This window comes from Heterocephalus glaber, unplaced genomic scaffold (genome assembly GCF_053883595.1).
Source record: "Heterocephalus glaber isolate CG9 unplaced genomic scaffold, H.glaber_assembly_v1.0 deba00000347, whole genome shotgun sequence".
Lineage (NCBI taxonomy): Eukaryota > Metazoa > Chordata > Mammalia > Rodentia > Bathyergidae > Heterocephalus > Heterocephalus glaber.
Window position 1 is genome coordinate 38,505,353 of NW_028258143.1, and position 18,420 is coordinate 38,523,772.

The 18,420-nt window shown below is 35.2% G+C and overlaps 1 protein-coding gene across 6 annotated transcripts in view; it reads right to left on the reverse strand.

The window, feature by feature from the left end:
• The window catches only part of Ccdc148 (coiled-coil domain containing 148), a 392,699-nt gene that overhangs the window by 356,886 nt on the left and 17,393 nt on the right, over window positions 1-18,420 (reverse strand). The gene's annotated exons all lie outside the window — the stretch shown is intronic.

Genomic DNA, 18,420 nt, shown 5'->3' on the forward strand with positions numbered 1-18,420 from the left:
AAAAGAAAAATTTCTTAAAAATAACAAAAAAACCACAAAAAAATAAGTCCAACAGCTGCTAGATGATCCAAAGAAGAATAATATAAGATTGATCAGAGTCAATGAAAAAGCAGCTGATAAAGGGAACAACATTAAAAAAGCTGTTTATAAAAGTAATGGTAGAAAACTTAACAAAGCATTGAAAAAGAATTAGACATACAGGTAAGTGAGGCGTATAGAACTCCAATTAGCCATGATAGAAAAAAAAAAAAAAACTACACCATGGCACAGAATAGTCAAGATTCCTGAAATTCAACAAAAGAACAGACTACTAAAAGCTGTTAGAGAAAAGAAACAAATCACCTATAAAGGAAAGCCCATCAGAACACACCAGACTTCTCAACACAAACCCTCAGGTCAAGGAGAACTTGGTGTGAAGTATTTCAAGCCCTAAAAGAAAACAACCTCCAAACCAGATGGATGTACTCCACAAAACTATCTTTCAAGGGGTGGGGAATTAGCTCAGTGGTTCCAGTGCCTGCATTGCAAGTGCAAGGTCCCAAGTTTGATCCCTGGTACGAAAAACAAAAATAAAAAAAAACTATCTTTCAAAATTGATGGAGAAATAAGAAAAATAACACCTAAAGAAATTCATGACTACCAAGCCAGCATTCAAAATTGTTTTGAAGGACATTCTAGAAAAAGACAATAAAGACTACAACTCCATTTACCTCAACAGAATGAATCTACCAGGCAAGACAAGCAATTAAACAGAGGGAGAAAAAGGGAAACAACAACAGGAAAATAACATGACAAGGATAATTCAATACATATCAATTATAAACTTCAAAGTAAATGGTTTCAATTCACCAATCAAAAGAAATAGGCAGAATGTATCAAGAAACAAGATCCAACAATATGTTACATAAAAAACCCCACATTTAATCAAAAAGAAACTCATAGACTGAAAGGATGGAAAACAATACTCCATGTGACAGGAACCTGGAAAAAAATCAGGGGTAGCTATTCCATTAGCAGACAAAGTGGATTTCAAGCCAAGACTGATTGAGACAGGCAAAGAAGGTCACTATGTGCTTGTGAAGGGAAAAATCCAAGAACAAGAGATAACAATCATAAATATATATGCACAAAATGACAGCATGCCCAACTGTATAAAACAAATACTAATGTACATGAAAAATCAAATAAGCACTAGTACAACTGAAATGGGGGACATCAATAGACAAAAAATCAACAAAGAAATATCAGAGCTGAACCAAATGTTTGAACAAAGGGACTTAGTAGATGTTTACAGAGTGTTCAACCCTACAGCAGCACCATACACATTCTTTTCTTTTTTTAAATATTATTTTGCTGGTATATTTTAGGTATACAATATAGTGATATTCATCATTGGAAATTTGCATCTTTACATAATCTCTCCTGGTTCTTATTTTTCCCCCATCCCCTCCCCGCCATTCAACCCCTCCATCCCTCCCAATTTACAAAGACTTTGTTTCCATTTTTTCATTTTCTCATATTAATTCCATTCCCTTCTTTCCTTTGCCCTACCCCTCCCACTTCCCCTTTGCCTTTGCCCCTTTTCTTCCTATTTCACAGTATCTATTATACCTTTTAGTCCTCATTTACACTTTCAGTTTCTCACACTAGAAAAACTATTCGGTATTTAAACATGCATGTCCTATTTATTTCACTTAAGAGTATCACCTCAATGTGCATCCACTTAGCTATAAATGTCTCTAATTTCTCATTTTTATGGCTGAGTAGTACTCCATTTTATTAAAAAAACCACATATTCTTTATTCAGTCTCCAGTTGATGGGCAGCTGGGCTGCTTCCAAGTTTTAGCTATTACAAATTGTGCTGCTATGAACATGGGTGCATATATATCACTGTAGTATGATTATTTAATTCTTTGGGGAAGATACCAGCAGGGGAATAGCTTGGTCAAATGGAACTTCCAGTCCTAGTTCTTTGAGGTATCTCCATACTGATTTCCACAGTGGTTGCACCAGTCTATGCTCGCACCAGCTGTGGAGCAGGGTTCCTCTTTCCCCACAGGCCCGCCAGCATTTTTTATTTGTTGATTTCATGATAGCAGCCATTCTTTCTGGAGTGAGGTGGAATCTCAGCATTATTTTTATTTGCATCTCTCCAATGACCAGTGATGTTGAACTTTTTTTCATATGTTTATTTGCTATTTCTACTTCTTTCTCTGAGAAATGTCTGTTCATTTCAGATGCCTATTTTCAGATTGGGTCTTTAAATTTGGGAGGTCTGATTTTTTTTAAGTTCTTTATAGATTCAATATAGTAGACCTTTGTCTGAGGAGCAGCAGGTGAAGATTTTTTCCCACATTGTGGGTTGTCTCTTCAAACTGTTGGTGGTTTCTCTTGCTGTGCAGAAGCTTTTTTTTTTTTTTTTTTTTTGGTACTGAGGATCAAACTTGGGACCTTGCATTTGCAAGGCAGGCACCAGAACCACTGAGCTAAATCCCCAGCTGCAGAAGCTTTTTAATAAGAAGAGATCCCATTTGTTGATTGTTTGTGCTAGTTCACGGGCAACTGAGGTTTTGTTCATAAAATCTTTTCCTACACCAATGTCTTCAAGAGTTCTACCTAACTTCTGTTCCAGCCGGTTCAGCATTTCTATTTTAATATTTAGATCTTTAATCCATGTTGATTTTAGTTTAGTGCATTGTGAAAGATATAGGTCTAGTTTTAATCTTTGGCAAATTGAAACCCAATTGTTCCAGCACCATTTATTAAAGAGGCTATCTTTCCTCCAGTGAGGGTGTTTGGCTCCTTTATCAAAGATGAGATGGCTGAGTGTATCTGGAGTTGTTTCTGCATCTTCTAATCTGTTCCACTGGTCCTCAAGTCTGTTTCTTTGCCAGTGCCATGCTGTTTTTATCACAGTAGCTTTGTAGTATAGTTTCCAGTTGAGGATTGTGATATCCCCTGCTATGTCTCTGTTGCCTAGAATTGCTTTTGCTATTCTGGGTTTCTTCTTGTTCCAAATGAATTTTTGGATTGTTTTCTCAAGGTCCATGACATATAGTGCTGGGATTTCAATTGGGACTGCATTGAATCTATACAGCAGTTTTCAAAATATGTCCATTTTCACTATATTGATCATTCCTACCCAGGAGCAGGGGAGGTCTCTCCATTTTCTGATATCATATTCAATCTCTCTTTTCAGAGCGCTATAGTTTTCAGAGAAGAGGTCTCTGACTTCTTTCATTAGGTTGATTCCTAGGTATTTCAGTTTTTTGGATGCTATTGTGAAAGGAATTGTTTGCCCTATTTTTCTCTCAGTGAGTCTGTCATTGGTGTAGAGGAAAGCTATTGATTTTTGTGTGTTGACCTTGTATCCAGCTACTCTGCTGAATTTGGTTATTGAGTCTAGAAGACTTTTGGTGGCATTCTTGGGGTCTTCTATATAGAGTATCATGTCATCTGCAAATAATGACAATTTGACTTCTTCATTTCCTATCTTTATTCCTTTTATTTCTTTCCCTTGTCTAACTTCCGTGGCTAATGTTTCCAGAACTATATTGAACAAGAGTGGTGATAGTGGACATACTTGTCTTCTTCCTGATTGTACTGTGAAGGATTTCAGTTTTTGACCATTTGGTATGATATTGGCTGTTGCTTTTTCATAGATGGCTTTTATCAGATTGAGTTAGAGACCATGCATTCCAATTTTTTGTAGGGTTTTTATCATAAATGCATGTTGGATTTTGTCAAATGCTTTTTCTGCATCTATTAAGATAATCATACAGTTTTTGTCCTTGGCTCTATTTATGTAGTGTATTACATTGATTGATTTGCGTAGGTTGAACCATCCCTGCATTCATGGGATGAGTCCCACTTGGTCAGGGTGTGTGATCTTCTTGATGGTCTTCTGCATTCTATTTGCCAGTATCTTAGTAAGGATTTTTGCATCTATGTTCATTACTGAGATTGGCCTATAGCTCTCTTTTTCGGTTGGGTCTTTCTCTACTTTGGGGATCAAGGTAATCCTTGCTTCCAGGAATGAATTTGGGAGTATTGCTTCCCTTTCAATTTCATTGAAGAGTTTAAACAGTGGTGGCAGTAGTTCCTCTCTAAATGTCATGTAGAATTCAGCAGTGAAGCCATCAGGATCTGGGCTTTTCTTAGTTGGTAAGTTTTTAATTATGTTTTCAATTTCATTGATTGACACTGGGTCATTTAGAATTTTTAGGTCTTCTTCATTCAACTTTGGTAATTTGTACGTATCTAGTAATCTGTCCATTTCTTCTGTGTTTTCTGTCTTATTGGCATATAGGTTCTGTAAGTAGATATTGATGATCCTCTGGATTTCTGTTGGGTCTGTTGTAATTTCATCCTTTTCATTCCTAATTCCATAGATTTGCACCTTTTTTTTCCTTTTTCTGATAAGGTTGGCTAAGGGTTTGTCAATTTTGTTCATTCTTTCAAAGAACCAACTCTTGGCTTCATTGATTTCTTGGATCGTTCTCTTAGTCTCCATTGCATAGATTTCTGCTCTGATCTTTATAATTTCCTCCCTTGTATGAGCTTTGGGGTTGTCCTGCTCTTCTTTTTCTAGAAGCTTCAGGTTCAGCATCAGGTTGTTTAATTGGGCTCACTCTGTTTTCCTAATATGAGTATTCACTCCTATGAATTTCCCTTGTAAGACTGCTTTCATTGTGTCCCATAGATTCTGATATGTTGTGTTGTCATTGTCATTTAATTGAATGAACTGTCTGATTTCTTAATTTCCTCTGTGATCCATTGGTTGTTCAGCAGTGGGTTGTTCAATTTCCATGTGTTTATGAAATTTTTGCGGTTTCTTTTGCTATTGATCTCCAATTTCATTGCACTATAGTCTGATAATATACAGGGGATAACTTCAATTCCTTTGCACATACTTAAACATGTTCCATGAGCAAATATGTGGTCTATTTTGGAGAATGACCCATGTGCAGCTGAAAAGAATGTGTATTCTGATTTTGTGGGGTGGAACACTCTGTAAACATCTGTTAAGTTCATTTGTTCAAGAGTTCAATTGAGTTCTAGTATTTCATTATTTATTTTTTGTGTAGTTGATCTATCTGTGACAGTGAAGTATTGAGGTCCCCCACTACTATTGTATTAGTTCATATATGACTTTTCATGTCCATTAGTATTTGCCTTATATATTCGGGCACACTAGTGTTTGGTCCATATATAAGTATGATTGTCATCTGTTCCTGTTGGATTGTTCCCTTTACAAGGTTGTAGTGTCTTTCTTTGTCTCTCTTAATCAGTGTTAGTTTGAAATCCACTTGATCTGCAAAGAGGATAGCTACTTCTCCTTTTTTACAGGTTCCCGTAGCATGGAGTATTGTTTTCCAGCCTTTAACCTTCAATCTATGAGTTTCTTTTTGGATTAAGTGTGTTTCTTGTATGCAGCATATTGTTGGAATTTGCTTCTTGACCTATTCTGCCATTCTATTTCTTTTGATTGGTGAATTGAGACCATTAACATTGATGGTTATAACTAATATGTTTTGACTTATCACTGTCATGCCTTTTTTTGTTGTTGGATTCTCCCCCTGTACATTTAATTTTTTGTCATGCCTGATGGATTCATTGTGCTTGGCTTCCTGGGATTGTGATCCTCATTGTCTGTTCCTATGATGTTATCTAAAATTTTCTGGGGTGCTGATTTGATTTTCATGAAGTTCCTAAGGTGCTCTTTGTCTTGGAAGTATCTTGTTTCTCCATCAATTTTGAAAGACAGTTTTGCAGGGTACATCAATCTGGTTGGAGGCTCTTTTCTTTCAGGCCTTGGAATATGTCACTCCAACCTCTTCTTGCCTCTAGGGTTTGCACTGAGAAGTCTGCTCTGATTCTGATGGGCTTTCCTTTGTATGTGATTTGTTTCCTTTCTCTAACTGCTTGTAGAACTTTGTTCTTCTGTTGTGTTTCTGGAATCTTAACAATTATATGCCTACATGTAGAGTTTTTTTTATCAAGGCTATTTGGAGTCCTATATGCCTCACTTACCTGTATGTCAAGTTGTTTTCCCCTGCTTGGGAAGTTTTCTGCCATTACTTCTGTGAAGAGTTTTTTTATGTCATCTGCACTCTCTCCTTTTTCTTCATTGACTCCAGTCAGTCTTAATGTTATTCTTCTTTGCATTGTCTAGCAGCTGCTGGATTGATTTCTCATGGCCCCTTATAATTTTGAAGCAATTTTTGTTTTCCTGGTCACTAATTGCAATCTTATCTTCTATATCTGAAATTCTGTCCTCACATTGGCTCTTTCTGCTGTGTAGACTTTTAATGTAGTTTTTAATCTCCTGGAAATCTGTTTGTATCTGTTGTATGGATTCCACTTGTTTCCTATGTTGAGATTCCATCGTGTTCCTCAGCTCCTCTATTTTTTTATCTGTGTCCTGTCTAGATTTATTAATCATGTCTTGCACTATGGGCACAATCTCTGCTGTTATCTGAGAAATTATTTCTGATTTCATTTTTTCCAGATCTTCTTTCATTGCCAGTTCAAGGAGTCCAGCTGGTTGAGTATCACAGTGTTCCATCTCATTTCCCTTTGGGATTGCTGTAGGTGATCTGGAAGTCTGTTTTTGAGACTTGTTTACGTGTCTTCTCATTTTGACGGGGGCGGTCAGGTGCTGTTGGTGCCCATGCAGCTCACCACCTCTGGGCTGGGAGCAGTGGAACAGAGGCCCGGAAGCCCCTACCTCTGGACTGAGAACAGTGGAACAGCTGGCCACAGAGAACTTTACTGCAGGCCGGCTGTGGATCCTGCGGTGCCAGCCACAGGTGGCAGGTGGCCCCAGCCTGCAGAGGAGCAGAGCACCAGGTGCAGCCTGCGGGCACAGCCACAGTCCCTGGCTCTGAACACCATACACATTCTCCTCAGCTGTACACAGGGTGTTCTCCATAGTAGACCATATGCTACCTCATAGAACATGCTTAAGTAAATGCAAAGGAATTGAAATTATCCCATGCACATTATCAGAGCACAATGCAATGAAATTGGAGATCAATGGCAAAAAAAAAAAAAAACAATCCACAAGAACTTCCCAAACACAGGGAAATTAAATAACACCCTCCTGAATGACCAATGGGTCACAGATGAAATTAATGAAGAAATTAGACAGTTTGTACAAATAAATAATAATGCCAGTGCTACATACCAGAACTTATGGGATGCAATGAAACTTGTCTTACAAAGAAAATTTATAGTGGTGAATTCCCACAGTAGAAAAACAAAGGTAGCTCAAATAAATTAATGTAGAAACTCGGGCCAGGGATTTACTTCAGTGGTTCTGCCACCTGCCTCACAAGCACAAGGTCCTGAGTTTGATCCCCAGTCCCCCCCGCCAAAAAAAAAATTAATGTAGAAACTCAAGATTCTAGAAAAAGAGCAAGTCAAACCCAAACCTCATAGGAGAGGGGAAATTATAAATATCAGAACAGAAATTCATGCATTGGAGACTGAGCAAACAATACAAAGAATCAATGAGTCAAAGAGTTGCCTCTGAAATATTAAATAAAACTGACAAACACTTAGGCAACCTTATCAAATAAAGGAAAAAAATGCTCAAATGTATGTAGTTAGGAATGAAAAGGATGAAATCACAAAAGATTCTGCAGAAATCCAGATCATCCATACCCATTCAAGAACCTTTATTCTAATGAGATGTAAAACTCAGAAGAATTGGACAGATTTTTAAATATATATGAATTACCAAAGTTGAATGAAAAAGATATAGAAAATTATAAACAAACCAATATCAAGCAATGAAATTGAAGACATAATTAAAAACCTATCAAAAAGGAAAAGCCCAAGACCTGAGGGATTCACTGCTGAGTTCCACAAGAATTTTAGACAAGGCCTAATACCACTACTCTTTAATGAAATTAAATATTAATGAACTTAATGCCTCAGACTCTTTAACGAAATTGAAATGGAAGCAATACTCCCAAACTCATAACTGGAAGCAAACATTACCCTGATACTGAAACCAGTGAAGGATAAAACCACAAAAGAGAACTAAAGGTCAATCTCCCTAATGAACATACATGCAGAAATCCTCAATAAGATACTGGAAAAAAGGGCTGGGAATTTAGCTCAATGGTGCTGCTGCTTGCCTCGAAAGTGCAAGATCCTGAGTTTGATCCCTGGTACCAAAAAAAAAAAAAGAAAGAAAGAAAAGATACTGGCAAACAGAATGGAACATACCATCAAGAAGACCAAGTAGGATTCATCCCAGTGATGCAGGGTTGGTTCAACAAATACAAATCAATACATGTACTACACAATATTAACAGAGCCAAGGACAAAAACAATATGATCATCTCAATAGATGCAGAAAAGTATTTGATAAAGTCAAAGCTATTCATGATAAAAACCCAAAAGAACATGGAAATAGATGGTCTTTATCTCACTCTGATAAAAGCCATCTATGACAAACCAACAGCCAACATCATACTTAAAGGGCAAAAACGGAAAGCTTTCACTCTAAAATCAGGAATAAGGGCCACAGATTTAGCTTAGTGTTTCCGCCGCCTGCTCCGCAAGCTCAAGGACTGGAGTTTGATCCCCAGTACCAAAAAAAAAAAAAAAAAAAAAAATCAGGAATAAGACAAGGATGTCCACTATCACCACTCTTATTCAATATAGTTCTAGAAACATTAGTCACAGTAATTAGACAAGAGACAGAAATAAAAGGAATAAGGATAGAAAAGGAAGAAGTTAAATTATCATTGTCTGTGGATGACATAATACTCTACATAGAAGACCCACAAGACTCCACCAAAAGACTTCTAGATTTAATAACCAAATTCAGTAGCATAGCTAGATACAAAGTTAACACTCAAAATCAGTATTATTCCTGTTTACAAATAACAAACTCACTGAGAGAGAAATTATGGAAACAACATATGTCATAATAGCATCCCTCAAAAATGAAATACCTAGGAATCCATCTAACAAAGTGAAAAAGACCTTTACATTGAAAACTATAGGACAGGGCCGGGGATTTAGCTCAGTGGTTCCGCTGCCTGCCTCGCAAGCGCAAGGACCCAAGTTCGATCCCTGATACCAAAAAAAAAAAAAAGAAAAGAAAACTATAGGACTCTGAAAAAGGAGATCAAAGAGAATATAAAAAAATACAAAGATATCCATGTTCTTGAGTAGGAAGAAAAAATATAGTAAAAATGGCTATCCTTCCAAAATTGTTATACAGATTTAATGCAATCTGGATCAAAATATCAATAGCATATCTCACAGAATTAGAGAAAATATTCCTAAAAAATTAATTTGGAGGGGCCAGGGATTTAGCTCAGTGGTTCCATCGCCTGCTTTGCAAGCGCAAGGACCCGAGTTCGATCCCCAGTACCAAAAAAAAAAAAAAAAAAATTAATTTGGAACCAGAAGAGACCTACAATAGCAAAACAAATTGTGGGCAACAAAGTAAACGCAGGGAGCATCACAATCCCTGAGTTGAAATTATACTATAAAGCTACTGAGATATAAAAAAACAGCTTGGTACTGAAAAAAAAAAGACCTGAGGATTAATGGAACAAATTAGAAGGTGCAGAAACAATTCCACACACACCCAGCCACCTTATCTTTGACAAAGGAGCCAAATACCTTCACTGGAAGAAAGATAGCCACATTAATAAATGGTACTGGAAAAACTGGCTTTTCACATGCTGAACATTAAAACTAGACCTATATCTTTCACTATTCGCTGAACTAAAATCAAAATGGATCAAAGATCTAAATATTAAAACCAAAAGACTAAATCTGCTGAAAAACAGAATAGGTAGAACTGTTGAAAACACAGGTTTAGGCAAAGGCTTTTTGAACAAAACCCCAATCACACAAGAAATATCACAAAGAATCAATAACTGTGGGCCAGGGATTTAGCTCAGTGGTTCTGGCGCCTGCCTTGCAAGCGCAAGGTGCCAAGCTCGATCCCCAGTACCAAAAAAACCCCCAAAAAACCTTTGAACAGCAAATGAAACCACCACCAGAGTGAAGAGACAACCCACAGTGTGGGGAAAGAAATGTTTCCAGCTGTCCATCGGACAAAGGGCTAATATCTAGAATATACAAAGAACTAAAAAAAAAAAAAATCAGTGCACCCTTCTCCCTCTCCACCCCTCCCTATTTACAAGGACTTTGTTTCCATTTTTTTCTTTTCTCATAATTTTTCCTTTCCCCTTCCCCTCCCACTTCCCCTATCCCTTTGGACCTTTTCTTCCTATTTCAAATTATCAATTATTCGTTTTAATCCTCAATTCTTATCTACACTTTCAGTTTCTCACACTAGAGAAACTATTCAGTATTTACACATGTGTGTCCTATTTATTTCCCTTAAGAGTATGGCCTCAGGGAAGGCCGCACAGGTAATGGGGAAAAAATAAGAAGCAGGAGACATCATGTACAGGTACAAGCACCCAATGATAAATGTAAATGTATTGTATATCTGAAATGTACCAATAAAAGAATTCAACCAAAAAATAAATGAATAAATAAAAATCAGAACCCTCAAATTTAAAGGCCCAATCCAAAAATGGGATCTGAAATGAACAGACATTTATCAGACAAAGAAGTAGAAAGAGCAAATAAACATACGAAAAAATGTTCAATATCACTGGTCATTCGAGAGATGCAAATTAAAACAATGATGAGATTCCATGTCACTTCAGAAAGAATGGCTATTATCAAGAAATCAACCAATAGAGAAAATTTAAAAAGTGGAAACAAAGTCTTTGTAAAAGGGAGGGAAGGAGGAGTTGAAGGGAGGGCAGGGGGATGGTGGAAAAATAAAACCAAACATAGATTATGTAAAGTTACAAATTTCCAATGATGAATATCATTATATTGTATACCTAAAATATACCAATAAAATTAATTAAAAAAAGAGAAATCAACCAATAAAAAATGCTGGTGGGGCTGTGGGGAAAAAGGAACCCTGCTCCACTGCTGGTGGGAGTGTAGACTGATGCAATCAGTGTGGCGATTCCTCAAAACACTAAAACTAGTTTTTCCATTGAACTCAGCTATTCCCCTTCTTGGTATCTTCCCAAAAGAATTAAAAGCATCATATTACAGCAATATATGCACACCCATGTTTATAGTGGTACAGTTTGTAATAGCTAAATCTTGGGAACAGTCCAAATGCCCATCAACAGAGGAATAGATAAAGAAGCTGTGAGTTTTTTTAAAAAAAAACAATGGAGTACTACTCTGCCTTAAAGAAGGACAAGCTTGAAACATTTCTAGCTAAATGGATGCATCTTGAGGCCATACTTTTAAGTAAAAGAAATTGGACACACATATTTAAATACCACATTATTTTTCTGGTGTGAGCAACCAAAAGTATTAGTAAGGACTAAAATGTATTAAAGATATTGGGAATATAGAAGAAAATGTTCAAATGGGAAGGGAGGAGGAAAAATGAGACAGGAAAAAGATGGAAACAAAGCTTTTGTAAACAAGAGAGGAAGTGGCATTGGAGGGGAGGAGAATGGGAACCAAAGAAGAGGCTAGATATATCATATATAGGTAGAAATTTCCTATGATGAATCTTATCATTATGTGTATCTAAAATGTACCAATAAAATTTAAAAATTAAAAAATTACAGACATTTGTTAATATAAAAAATTAAGTGGAAAACAGGAAAGTTATAAAATTACCCTACATTAAAAAAAATTTTTGTTTGTACTGCTTTCATTAAAAATGGTTTTCTGGGAAGAACCCCGAACATGTAACATTGAAGCCTCAGCACAATCCTGGCCTGCTCACACTTGCTGAGAAACTTTCTGCAAGTCACTTAACCATCTTGGGCTCAATTTGCCACATTTCTGGTACGGAAGGATTGGACTATGTAATTTCCAAGGAACTCCGAATTTAAAAATTTGGTAATATTTAGTCTTCTCTGCAACATAATAATGTCAGAGAGGTAAAATTTAACTCTAAGGCAAATATTGTAGTATCAATAATATTTCAAAAGAAACTGATGATACTATTAAATTTATTTGAAATCCTCAAGATCTGGCCTCTGCCCAAACTATGCTCTAGCAATACTTTCCTTCTGTCCCTGGTACCTCCCAAGCTAATTCCTATACATAGCTGTATTGCATTTGTGTGGAAAGCAGTTCTTACAGCTTTTCAAATAGCTGGCTCCAAGGGGCTGGGGATTTAGCTCAGTGGTTCCGCCGCCTGTCTCGCAAGCACCAAGGACCAGAGTTTGATCCCTGGTACCAAAAAAAAAAAAGTTAAACAAATGGCTGGCTCTTTCTCATAGTCTTGGTCCAAATGTCTCTTCTACCAGAAGACCTTATGTGACAATTCTGTCCAAAAAAACACCACCCATCCCCAAAATCTTTATCAAAATACCCTGTTATATTTTCTTGTCTGTAATTACCATTTTGTTGGTTAGTTGTCTGCCTTTTCCCATTAGGAGAAGTTCTATGGGACAGTTTGTATATTTGGGTTATCTTGTATGTCCTAGAATAATACCTGGTATGTAGGAAACATTCAATAAAGGTTTGTTAGTGAAAAAAATGAGAAAAAAATCCAAAAGAAAATATGCATCATAACTTTAAGAAAGCAAAAGAAGTTATAAAATTCAGTTCCCATGTCAATTCTTAAAGGTCATATAGAAGCGGAATATAAATTTGCTTTTGTGTTGTTTAAGGAAGATAATAACCCAAATGTGAGAGAGAAGTAGTATTAGGTTTAGCTTTGGGCTGAATTTTCCTGTGAGAGGTCAACAGAATTGTTTGGTGATCAATAGCAAGATCATGTTCTAACTAATTGAGCCAAGAGGCTTAAATTACTTAGCTTTTAATATTTGGAAACAAGAAAGTATGAAAAGAATTCTATTGATTTCCAAAGAACTCAAAATGCCTGTTAATAAAGTTATCAAATAGCTCTCTGAAATTTCAATTATTATGGAATGGTTACATTAAGAATGAGAGAAGTTTAAAAAATCTATTTTAACAGATTATTCTGTAATGGTATTTGGTGATGTGTGCTTGCTCTGGCAACATATATAATAAAATTGAACCTGATGTCATAAAATCCAAGGGACAAATATAAAGTCAACTCTCATGGTAAAACTACAATATAAAGGCACTTTCTATGATAAAACCAGGAATTGGTTCATGTAGATGTAGCAGAAAGGTTATAGGTTTTGGAGTTGCATGGATCCAGACTCTACCACTTACTAACTATGGTTTGGAGCAATAACTTTTCTAGGCCTCAGTGTTTTTTAAAATTAGCATATGACAATTATAGAGTACCAGGTGATATTTTGGTATGTGTACACAACATACAAGGCTCAGGATAAGCATATCTGTATCCTGAAACATTTATCACTTCTTTGTAGTGAAAACATTCAAAATTCTAGCTTTTTTGAAATGCAAAATAGATTAATATTATTTATGGTTACCATACCATACATCTCATACTGTGCAACAGAATACAAAAAATGTTTCTCCTGTCTAAGCTATAGTAGCCACTCGATCAACCATTCACAATCCCTCTCTTATTTGCTCCCTTGGGTAACCAGTAGTCTTTCAACTTCAATGAGATCAATTTTTTTAGACCTCACATATGAGTGAAATCATTTGGCATATGTCTTTCTGCACCCATCTTATTTCACTTACAATAACTTCTAGTTCCATACCTATTTCACAAATTACAAGACTTCACTCTTTTCATGTGTAGTCTTTTGTGTAAATGTCACATTTTCTTTATCCATTCATCAGGCAATGGATGATTAGATTGCTTCCACTTCACTACTGTATTAAATAACATGGAAGTGTAGTTTACCGTATTGAGTATAATGAATACACTCAATTCATTTTTTTGGGGGGGGGGACTTGGTTGTGTCTTGTTTTGTTACTAGTAATTTGAGTTCAATATATATTCTAGATACTAATCCTTTATCAGACGTATAATTTACAAATATTTTCTTCTGTTCTGCAGCTTTTCAATTCAGTGTACTGTTTCCTTTGCTGTGCAGAAGCTTTTTAGTTTAATAACATTCCTCTCTTTTTCTTTCTTATGTTTACTTTGTTTTTGTTTTGATTTGCTTTTGTTTCTTGTGCTTTTGGGGACTACCAAAAAAATACTTATCTGTTTCAATGTCCTGGAATATTTCCTTTTTGTTTTCTTCTAGGGGTTTTATAGTTTTAGGTCTTACATTTAATTGACTTTTAGTTTTTCTTTTAAATATAATGAGACACGGGAATCTAATTTTATTCTTCTGCATGTAGATATCCAATTTTCCCAGCACCATCTATGGAAGAGATTGTTCTTCCCCCAGTGTGTACTCTGAGTACCTTTGTCAAAGATTAGTTGGGTATAGGTGTGTGGGTTTACTTCTAGACTCTCTATTTTGTTCCACTTGTCTATATGTCCACCTTTATGCCAATGCCATGCTCTTTTGATTTCCACAGCTTTGTAATTTATTTTGAAGCTAGGTAGTATAATGCCCCTCACTTTTTTCTTTTGCTCAAGATTGTTTTCACTATTTATGACTTTGTAGTTCTGCCCAAATTCTAGAATCGGTTTTTCTTTTTCTTTTTTAATCACTTTTTCTAAATCTCTGAAGAATGTAATTTATTTTTAACCCCCATTCCCTGGTACTGTGGGCTGAACCGAAGACACTGAGCTATATCCCAGCCCATTTTTAGTTTTTATTTTGAGACTAGGCATTGTAAGTCTCTAAAGTGTCCAGTTGTTAAATTACAATCCTCCAGCCCCAGCCTTCCAGGGTACTGGGATTACAGGCAGGTGCCATCACACCTGTCTGTGTCATTGGTATTTTGATGGGTTTTGCAAAGAATCAGTAGGTTACTTTGAGTACTATAGGCATTTTTAAATTATTGATTCTTCTAATCCATGAATATGAATATCTTCCCATATTTTGGTATATCTTCTTTCATTTGTTTCATGGATGTCTTATAGTTTACATTATGTTTAAATTTATTCATATGGGTTTTTATTTGGGTTGTAGCTATTTTAAGCTTGCTTTTTTCTCCTAACTCAATTAAGTTATATAGATATTGATATGTAGAAACGCTACTGATTTAGTATGTTGGGTTTGTATTCTATAACCTTATTACATACATTTATTAATTCTCATAGTTTTTGAATGAACTCTCAAGAGTATTCTACATACAAGGTCATGGCATCTGTAAACAGTGCTGTTCAGCTTCTTCCTTTTCAATTTAGATACCCTCATTTTTTTCTCTTGCCACATTGCTCTCAAAGGATTTCCAGGATTGTGCTGAATGAAAGTGGTGAAAGTGGGCATTTTTGCCTTATTCCAGATTTTAAAGAGAAATCTTTCAGCCTTTTGCCATTCAGTATGATGTTACTCATAGGCTTGTTATATATGCTCTTTATTATTTTGGTTTTCCTTCTACACTTAATTTGTTCAGTTTTTTTTTTTTTATCATACAGGGATATTTATCTTCACCAAGTACTTTCCTGCATCTATGGAGATGATTATATGGTTTTTGTCCCACCGTCCATTGATGTGGTATAACATGTGTATTGATGTCTCCAGGGTGACACTCATTTATTATAGTGAACAACTTGCTAAAGCACTATTGGATTCAATTTAGTACTTTTGCATCTATGTTCATCTGTAATATTGGCTGTAACTTTCTTGTTCTGTCCTTATCCAGTTTGGGTATGAGGGTAATGCTGGCCTCATAGAGTAAGTTGGAAAAGTCTCTCATATTTCATTTTTTGGAATAATTACAGAAATGATATTAGTCCCTTTTCAAATGTTTGTAGAACTCATCGGTGGAGCTATCTGGTCCTGGACTTTTCTTTGATGGGAGACTTTTTAATTATCATTTAATCTCATTACTCTGTTTAGGTTATCTGTTTCTTCACAATTCAATCTTGTTATGGTGTACATGTCCAGGAATTTGCCCATCCACCCCAACCCACCAGCGGTAGTGGGGACTAAACTCAAAGCCTTCACATTAAGTTACATTCCCAGCCATTTTTTATTTTTATTTTGAGACAGGGTCTCCCTAAGACATTAAATTGCCCAGGATAGGCTTGAACTTGTGATTCTACTGGCTCAGTATTCCAGAGTGCTGGGATTATATGATTGTGCCACCATGCCCAAAATGTCTTTTTCTGGTTATCCAATTCATTGATCTAAGGATATTCATAACAGTCTCTTACGATCCTTTGTATTACTGTGTTGTCAGTTATATCTCCTTCTTCTGTGATTTTATTTGACTCTTCTCCCTTAGTTTTTAATGATTTTTCAATTTTGCTTATTATTTGAAACAAACTCTTCGGATGTGGATGTAGTTTAGTGGTAGAATACTTGCCTAACATGTATGAGGCCCTGGGTTGAATTCCCATCAGTGCATGAAAAACAAAAACAAAAACAAAACAAAACAAAACAAAAACAAAACAAAACAAAACAAAACAATAAACCTCAAACTATTTGTTTTGCTGATTTAGGTTTTTGTTTTTTTGCTTTTTGTTTTAGGTCCACTAGTTTCCACTTCTGTTCTGATCTTTATTATTATTTCTTAACTCCCACAGATACTGTGTTTGGTTTGATATTATTATTCTAGATATTTAAGGTACAATAATAAGATGTTTATTTGAAATCTTACCTTTTTGATATGGGCATTGATTGACATAAATTTCCCTCTTGTACTGGTTTTGCTGTATCCTATAGATTTTGGTATATTTCCACTTTCATTTGTTTTAAGAAATTTGTAAACTTTATAATTTCTTCATTTATCTATTAATTGTTCAGAAATATGTTCTTTAATTGCCATCAATTGTATAGTTTCCAAGATTATTGTGTTATTAATATCATGTTTTATTCCACTGTGATTAGAAAAGTTACTCAATATGATTTCAAATTTTAAAAATTTGTTGAGGTTTAGTAGCTCAGTATTTTAATTTATAAAACAGGGTTAGTAATGCTTATATACTTGTTTTGAGTATTGGCAGCACTCTACAGCACATAATATAGAAGTAGGGACATATATAGCAGTTAAACTGGGCAATGCTTTGACAGTGTTAAGGCCATGTTGATCAGGAGTGTATGTGAAAAAGTGGATAGTTGTCAAAACTATGGCTATAAGCCCATATCCATTCCTAGAATTTCCTCCTTTATAAAAATGTACTATCTGTACAGGTAAAAATTGAAATCTTTTGAATGTAGGTCTTTCTTCCCCTATAAAAACAAATTATAAACAAGAACCAGAAGCTGAAACTTCTAACCATATTAAAAATAAATAAATAATAAATTTCCCTTACAATGAGAGTTTATCTAAAATTAAATTTTTCCAGCTGCTTTTTGCAAAGAAACACAATCTTGTTTTTAAAAAGGCATAAATTGTTGTTCAGAATATATGAAATTATATATATTACATAATAATTAATAAAGTGGTCAACCAATTTTTATTTAAAATCTATTATCCTCATGATTCTATGTTTTTCAAACCAATCATTGAGTACTTCATTCACTCATCCATTCAAAAAACATTTATGTAATGTCTAGTGCTGAGGACATGAATCTAACTTTGACTAGGAGGACAAACTGCCAGTGACATAATCAGTTTTATACATTCATACAGACCCATATTTAAAAGAAGAGAAAATATCTTTTAAAAACTTTTCTTATGAGTGTTTATAATACATACTGTTTACACAAATTCCTCTTGTGGAATTGGCACATGTATATAGCACATCTTAATGCCTTTTTCATCCCCTTACCAAACAACCTCCCTCCATGTCTTAATCTCTTTCCCATTTGGGAAAGATCTATCTCCCTACTTCCTATTACCTACCTTTTATTTTGTTCTTTATTTATATTTTGAGTTCTCATATGAGAGAAACTATATGATATTTAAACTTGTGTGTTTATCTTACTTAACATTAAGGACATCTATTTTCTTACAAATGCATCCATTTCTTGCATATTATTTTCTTACAAATGACTCAACTTAATCATTCTTTATAGTAGAGTAGTATTTCATTGTATACAAAAAGCACATCTTCTTTATTCATTCATCTGTTGATGGACATATAGGCTACTTCCAAGATTTAGCTATTATGAAATGTGCTTCTATAAACATGGGTAGGCATGTTATCACTGTATTATAATGTCTTTGTAACTCTTTTGGGAAGACACCTAGAAGAGGAATAGCTGAGTTGAATGGAATTTCTAGTTTTAGTTTTTTGAAGACTATCCATACTGATTTTCATAGTGCTTGTGCTAGTTTACAATCTACCCTTGTGAGACCTTGTTTCAGACATAAACAAAAATCAGTAAGTAGAAACAGGCAGAGAAATAGAAAAAATAATGGGAGTAGTACATTAAAGACCTTGAATATATATAGATCTA